A 7,921-nucleotide genomic window follows, 5' to 3' on the forward strand; every position below is an offset into this window, starting at 1 on the left:
TTGCCTAAGGTCCTTGCCACATGACTATCTTTGCTGATGGACCGCATAATTGCCCCCCTGCAGTCTTATTTTGTGCCCCACCAGTCTACTTTGATTAATTTATGCACAGTGTTTGCTGTTATTAATCAAATAACCCCGGAACTCCCCAAAACTGCAGTTTTGTTGGATGCCGAAAAAGCGTTTGATTCCCTCGAATAGCCATTCTTACATGGTGTCTAGATTAAATTGGGAGGACCACGGGGCTTCAAAGACCTTATAACACTGTTGTACACGACCCCTTCCGCCCCAATCCAGATTAACTGTGCACTCTTTGACCCCTTCCCATTGACTTGCGGCACCCAGCAGGTTTGCCCACTTTCTCCCCTCTTATTTATTCTGTACATGGATCTGCTGGTACGCCACCTCCAGGAACGTCATTTACATTGCGGACTCCAGTTTCCCAATGGCCTCCTGCTTGCTTCACTCCATGCGGATGACATTTTACTATTTGTATGGGACCCTGTTGCTAACCTTTCCCTGCTGATCGAAGAGGTGATCCCCTTCTGCAGTTTTTCCGGCTTGTCCATAAATTGGATCAGTTCAAATTATTCCCTCTCACTGTGGCCACAACCCCTTGCTCGCTCCCCTATCCTTTAATTTGGAGAGAAGAATCCACCAAATATCTCGACATACATCTTCATAGGGATAGTGCTGAAGTGATTTGGCGTAACTGTGGCCCCGCAGTTGAAAAGCTCTCTACCCAGGTTGAACGATGGATCACCTTACCCCTGTCTTGTGCCGGGGTAAGTAGGCATAATTAAGATGGTGGTCCCCCGCTTTTTATATTTGTTTTTGAAGATCCCCATGGCCCTTACTAAACACTTTTTTGATTCACTGCGAGGCCTACTTACCCCCTTAAATTGAGCGGTCCGATCCAACCGAATATGCTGGAGCACACTAACTCTTCCGTATGAACGTGGGGGCTTTGGAGTTCCTGACTTCTATCTTTACTACCTGGTCGCCCAGGTGCATTTTGCATTTTTCTGGTATCATCCCGATGATAGGGTTTAGTACCGTAGGCCAAAGCGTTCGCAGACCTCTTCCTCATCTCTTACTGTCCTACTACCTCTGGGCTTGCCGAGAAACCCAACCAACATTCAGACACTTCTCACAGCCTGCTGGGCATGGACTAAACTTCTCCAGTATCTGGGCTATGACACCCTCTATTCACCACACATTCCTCTCTCCAATAATCCATGGCTCCGCTTACTTGTGAGCGATTGACCCAACGTACCCTAGTGACCCACCAGATACACACCATCGGAGACCTGTTTGCCGATTCTAAGCTCCGTTCAGTTGCAAACGTAACAGAGGGACGTCACTCCTCTTATTTGGACAGATTTGTTTTACATAGACTATACAGTACATTGCGGGCTACTCTGCCCACATACCCTGCGGAACCAAAGGAATTCCCCCGCTATCCCTGATTATTACAACTCCTAATTGCGCTCACTTAATATCTCGGTGGTACCACACTTATCTTCACATCAGACCTAGTGGGGCTGAAAACTCAAGGGCTGCCTGGGAGAGAGATCTGGGGTGTTCCCTGTGTGATAAAACGGTGTCAAATAATTATCAACAGAAATTATTGCACTACAAATTCTTACATCGTGCATACACCACCCCTTATGCCCTCACTAAGTTGGACCCATCCCGGTCACATTGTTGTCCCAAATGTAATGCTGGTCATGCTAACTTTGTACATTTAGCCTGGTCCCGTCCCATCATATTTACATACTGTCCACTCTGTATTGACACGGATGGGTGACCAGGAGATTACACCTGATCCAGTGCAAGCTCTGTTCGGCTATGTTAAGCCCTTGCCAACGTCCATATGGTGCTTTACTGCTATAGTGTTGCTGCTGGCCAATCAACGGATTGCCCTCCATTCGGGCAGTGGCGCCCACCCTATGGAGGCGGCCTGGCTGTGAGACCTGATTTACTGTGATACCACTAGCGAGCTATACGCCTCCCTACAACCACCAACCTCTAGGCTGAAGGATATGTGGCAGCCTCTCAGAACATACCTCCTAGCACAGAAACCCACGCCTCCAGCTGTGGATGAAGACGAATCCTTGTCGCTGGACCTTAGTCTCTTAGTACCCATTTGTGATTTATATTGTATGCTATGTTCTATCGTATGCTCTGATTTTCCACTGTATTGCATTTTGTTTGTATCTCTATGCCTCCATGACTTGTTGTGATCAAGTTTTAACTTGGTATCTAATGTTTTCATGTGTTGTAATTGCTTTTCTTCATGAAAAACCTTCATGCCCTAAGGTAACTATAACTTGCGCCCTCGCCACTCACTGCTGATTACCCCAGATATTACAGCACTCATGCGTCTTGTATAACATCATTGATAATTTCACTTGTTGCAGGGCGCGCAAGGTTTAGTTACCTTAGAACAAGAGTTATAGTCACTTGAAATAACTCCAACTATAGCAGCCGAATTTCTATGGTTTTGTACATTTAAAATGTGAGCCTAACTTTAATGTCCCTGTAACCCTTGTTTTTTTAAGTGAATTTGTATGAGGTTTTTAATTGTAATTCCTAACTATAATATCCATGTAACCTCTGTTTTTTCCAGATAATATATATAGTCTCCAGTAGGTAGTTATAGTTAGGACCATGTTTCCATAGAATTTTTTTTTTTGACTTGCCTATATCATTGGCGCCGTTTGGCAAATCTTCACAAAACGTTTTGTTTTAAAAGTGTGCCTTGATTCTTGTTGTGCATGGAACGTTTCTGGGCATTCCATCCAGCGAGGGCAGAGAAAAGGGGGCAAAAAATGTGTGTTTCGCATGTTAATTCCCATAGGAGTTTGAACACGACTACAGTCGGAACCGCTGGATGGAATTTCAGCAAGTTTGGCAGAAAGCTATGTTTTTTTCACAGATTGTGCTTTTGTTTATTTGGTGTAAATCTGTTCAGTAGTTGTTGATAAATTTAAGAAAATCCAAATTTGTGTAACTGTGGTTGCAACGATTTTGAGAATAATGACAAACTCATGCAGGGAAATGTAGAGCTATGATTGGCTGCCAGCACTTCAACAGGAAGTGTTGGGAGCCATCTTAGGACTCCCACAAAAAACGTGTGAAAAAAAGAAAAAGGGCCAGAGTAGGGAAACCCTGCCCTCTTAGCCCTGGTGCTGGGATCCCAGAGGGACCCCGCCAGGGACCCAAAAAAAAATTGCAGCGAGTTTGAGATGATGTTGCGAATTTGCAGCAAACATGTAAAAAAAAAAGTGCAGGCTCATGTGCTTGTTTTAATGAAGCCTCGGGTGTGCCAGGACCGGGGGGGTATGTTAAAATAAGAGAAAGGGTTCCTGGGGGCATGTTAAAATAAAGGAGGGGGAGCTTCCTCCCCGGGGCTAAATACATTGTGAATGCGAGGGGCAGCACGGCCAGCCGCAGCACTGGTGACCAACAGCTCCCCGGGGCCAAACAAATTATGAGAGCAGGGGTGTGTGGCTCCCGCAGTCCCAGGAACAATTTATGGGTGCAGAGGGGCTTGTGGCCCCCCGCAGCCCTGGGGACTGCCACCTCCCCAGGGCTGAATTTAAACAATGAAGGGGGTCCGTCACGGACCCCCAGCCCTGGGGACCACAACCTCCCCAGGGATGTTTAAGATAGAGGAAGGCTGTGTGTGCCCCCTCGAGGTGCCCTAGATGGCACTGGTGACTGCCACCCCCAGGACCGACACCTGCTAGGTCCTGGGGTGCCCACCTCTGGGACATAGCTGTTTCCTCTGACTTGGCGGGAGCTTTGACAGCTCCCGCCAAATCAGAGCAAACATTCCGATTCCAGCAAATAAGAGCTGTCAAACAGCTCTCACTTGCTGGGAGTGGAGGTTTCCTCTGTTTCCCTGCCCTCAGACATGCAGGCAGAGAAACATAGTAAACAATTGCTCTCACAAAGAGGAAGCTGCATCTTTAGTAGGTCCCTCTCTGTGACATCAATGCTGGCTCCCGCAGGAAGTGGGGAGCCAGCTGGGACAGAGGGGGCCTTCAGGCTCCCCTGCGGTTCCAAACCATTTTGACTGGGTACCCTGGGGGGCTACCAGGTGACATGGCCGGGACCCAGGGGATGGGGTCCCCAGAGCTGAGGTCGGCCCCCCAAAAAATAACACCGAGCCGTGGGGGATGGAGACCCCAGGGCTAAAATTGGCCAGGGGAGGAGTCCACACAGACCTGCAGCCAACTCCAACTGCGCATGGCCCAAGGCCATGCACAGGGTGTGTTTGGTTGGTTAGTGGGGTTGACTGCAGGGGCTGGCCACAGGCCAGGTCCTGTGGAAAACCCTACCATGCAGGGCCTTTGGCCGTGTGTGATGCAAGGTTAGTAATTCACTTAAAAAAACAAAGATTCCAGGAACGTTATACTTAGGCTCACATTTTAAACGTACAAAGCAATAGAAATTGACCTGTTATGGTTAGAGTTACCTCAAGTAACCATAACTCCTGCCCTAACTCACACCCTCGCCGTGCACTGCTAATTACCCCACAAATTACGGCACTCATGACATCTTTGATAACATCATTTATTTTATCAATGTAATATTTGCAGTAACATTTTTGACAAAAAAAATGTGCATGTCGGGGCGAGTTATAGTTACCTTAGGGCATGAGTTATAGTTACTTGAGATAACTCTATCACAGGTGAATTTCTATGGTTTGGTACGTTTAAAATGTGAGCCTAACTGTAACCTCCCTGTAATCTTTGATTTTTTAAGTGACTATTTATATATAAATATATATATAGTTTTGTCATCAATGATGTCCTTTCAAATTCAACATATTTCATTCCATTGAGATGGATTTTAGATTATAGTGTAGATTAGGTTGAAATTCCTATGTTTTTATTCCTATTTCAAATAGCTTTACTCATATTTCAGACATATATTTTCTTCCACCTCCACTTTAGTGGATTTGATTGAATAGTTCTTGCCTAATAAGTAAGAAGTATAATTGGTCAGGGTTGCAAAACTTATCATTCTAAGACAGTGCTCATGCCAGAAGAGGGTGGATGATACCTTTGTATGAGGAAACATCCTCCTCTTGCATTGAAGATGCTAAGGCCGGTAAATACAGTCATGCCCTCCAGGCTGTAAATAGAGGAGGATGGACGGTGGCTGTAGGTTACTAAAAGATAACTTACCATGGCAGAGTAAGTACCACATTTGGGTTTTGGTGCACCAAGCACAGGAATGTGTAGTAAACCTTCAATAAATATGCCTATTTTTATTTGAGTGAGTCATCTTAAGCTCTCAAATAAAATGACTGTAGTTCTGAATTCAATTTTTAAGAATTGTTATTCAAACTGTGGCTACTACACTAATAGAGACTAGAAAGTAGCTGGGTCACTAGTGATAATAATGACTGCAAAGTTTCCCAAAGGAAAAAAGATAGAGATCATAATGCTTTACATCTAACACTAAGGGATCTTTGATTCTACAGTTGTTCACAAGTCATCTGGGACGTTTAACCCTTGGGAACAACAGAAGATCTCTTAAATGGCAAAAACGTACAACCAAACTTAACAATTTAACATAAATTAATGACTTATTTGACACCATCCTAGGCCCTTGTGTTGACTATCACAGTAGGGATATTACCATCACACAACTGCATTCTTCAGGGTTCAATGCTTTAAAAACTATTGTACCAAGTTGGTCAAACATTCAAAAGTTTTGATAACTAAGGCTACCCTTCGGTTTGCAAGTGGTCAAATCACGTGATCCAGAGAGGATCAAAGGGGCTAGACCCAAGTACAAACCCATAGTGACCATCTACAGGTAGAACTGGATTGATGCAAATTGATTCAATCTTTTAGAAGCAACAAAAAGAAGAGACACATCCGACTTTTGGGAAATCATAGCCCATGGTAGCTTCATCATAATCACTTAGAATATTTCATACAAACTCATCCACGCAGAAAACACATTGCTGATTTATATTCTGACCACGATATGGACAATGGTGTGTCATTGATGGCTGCTGTAGCCCCACCTGAGGTCACCTAATTGCAAAATGAAAACTGGCCAGTAGTTCTTGATGCTCCTTATTCCCTTGAAAGTGTCAATCAGAGCCATTGAACTTTTACAACCAGAGAGAGCACCCGGGCCTGACAAGGTTCCTAAGGACTCTTACCGCTCCAAGATTACGATATGGGCCTTTACATCAACCTACTGTCTAATAAAATGATGACTGGGGTCAGTCACACTGATTCATGGCATGATGAGGAAATTATCCTAGGAGTATCCCTCAGTACTATTGCCCCATCAGTCTGACTGATAACTTGCAAAAGGTATTTTGTTGCCAGATTATAGATAAATTATTGGGTTGATGGACAAATTTCAGATACAATCTTCTCTTGCAAGCAGGGTTTCGACATACAGTTAGCACAATAGACCAAATATTACTTAAATCATGTGGAAATACCACTTGTATGTGGCATTTGTCAACCTGAGGGCAGCTTTTGACCTCGTTCCCAAACAATACCTGTGGACCACATTTAGTTCAAGAGGCATCCCTAACACGTACGAAACATCCTTATATGACTCAGTGAAAAGAATTATGCCAAGGTGCAATGCGGTGCTGAAGGAGAGCTTACGGAACGCATACATATAAGAGAGGGGATACGACCAAGGTGTGTGTTATAAACTATCTTAGCAGATGCATCCATGATTCCCCGAAACCAAAAGGCTTTCCAATACCAGCACAAACCCAATGGCCAGACAGATAGTTTTTTTGAATTATAAATCTATCCCTGCTTTTGAACCTTTAATGGATGACATCATTGCCCAACAGGCTGGAACATTGTACATTAAATTGAGATTGGAGGTATTATTCAATAACAGGTTCACCTACAAATGGAATAATAGCTCTGATGATCAAGGTACCTGCAAATTTTGCAAAGATACAATTGAAAATATAGAACATGCATTTTATTTTGTCAGAAGTACAAAAGGGCTCAAATGAAGTGGCTCAGGCTGTTATGTTTGAATCTTGGCTTTAGGCACTATCATATTGCCTCAGGGAATGTTCACTAGCCCCCTTGGTGTTTTTGACATAAGCAAACTTTTATGGGCTGTTTGGCTTCAGAGGAAGAAGTTGGGGCTTTCACTTTGATATAATGCAATAATTAAAATATTGCATGTGGCCCTCCCCATTTAATATCATACAGGACTAATTGGGAATATTATATGGGATTTTTTTTTTTTGATAATAAAAAATAAAATGCTCCCCTCGCCATGGGAGGCCTCTCCCATGGTGAGTGGAGCATTTAGGAGTTTTCTCTGACCTTTACAGCAGGATTTTCCTGGCAGTAACCTCTAATTCCACTCATCTAAATTAGGTGGACGGAATGACAGGCCAGCCTCCAATGGCTCTTACCCCCTAAAGGCCATCTCCACCATGATTATTCCTAAGCCACTGTGAATTCCTGAATCATTAGCAGGTGTCTTGTCCAAGGCAGGTCCTTGTAACTCTCTTCTTTAAAAACAATTTTTGTGAAATCTCTTTTTACAGCATTCTAATTTGCATGTACAAGTGTTTATACTATGACCATTCACCACTTGGTAGTAAGAGTGCTTTGCAGATGGTGGAGGGATCTGAAGTCACTGTGGGTGACATTTGCTTCTCCATCCCTGTAAGTTGGTGAAAAACTATTTAACAACAAAAAAAGGAAATGTTTGCGCAATAAACCATTTTAAATAACCTATGAGGGTGCCAGAGCCACACTGTACACTGCACGCTGGCCATAAACCTCTGGTGAACTGGTTATAGGTTTGTGGTTGAGAGAAGACATCACACATTTGGTAAGATGTACATCTAATTGCAAGAGTGTTAGCCACAGGACCAGGCCCTGTGTCCAACCTC

The sequence above is a fragment of the Pleurodeles waltl genome, chromosome 4_2 (assembly GCF_031143425.1).
Source record: "Pleurodeles waltl isolate 20211129_DDA chromosome 4_2, aPleWal1.hap1.20221129, whole genome shotgun sequence".
In the NCBI taxonomy this organism is placed as follows: domain Eukaryota; kingdom Metazoa; phylum Chordata; class Amphibia; order Caudata; family Salamandridae; genus Pleurodeles; species Pleurodeles waltl.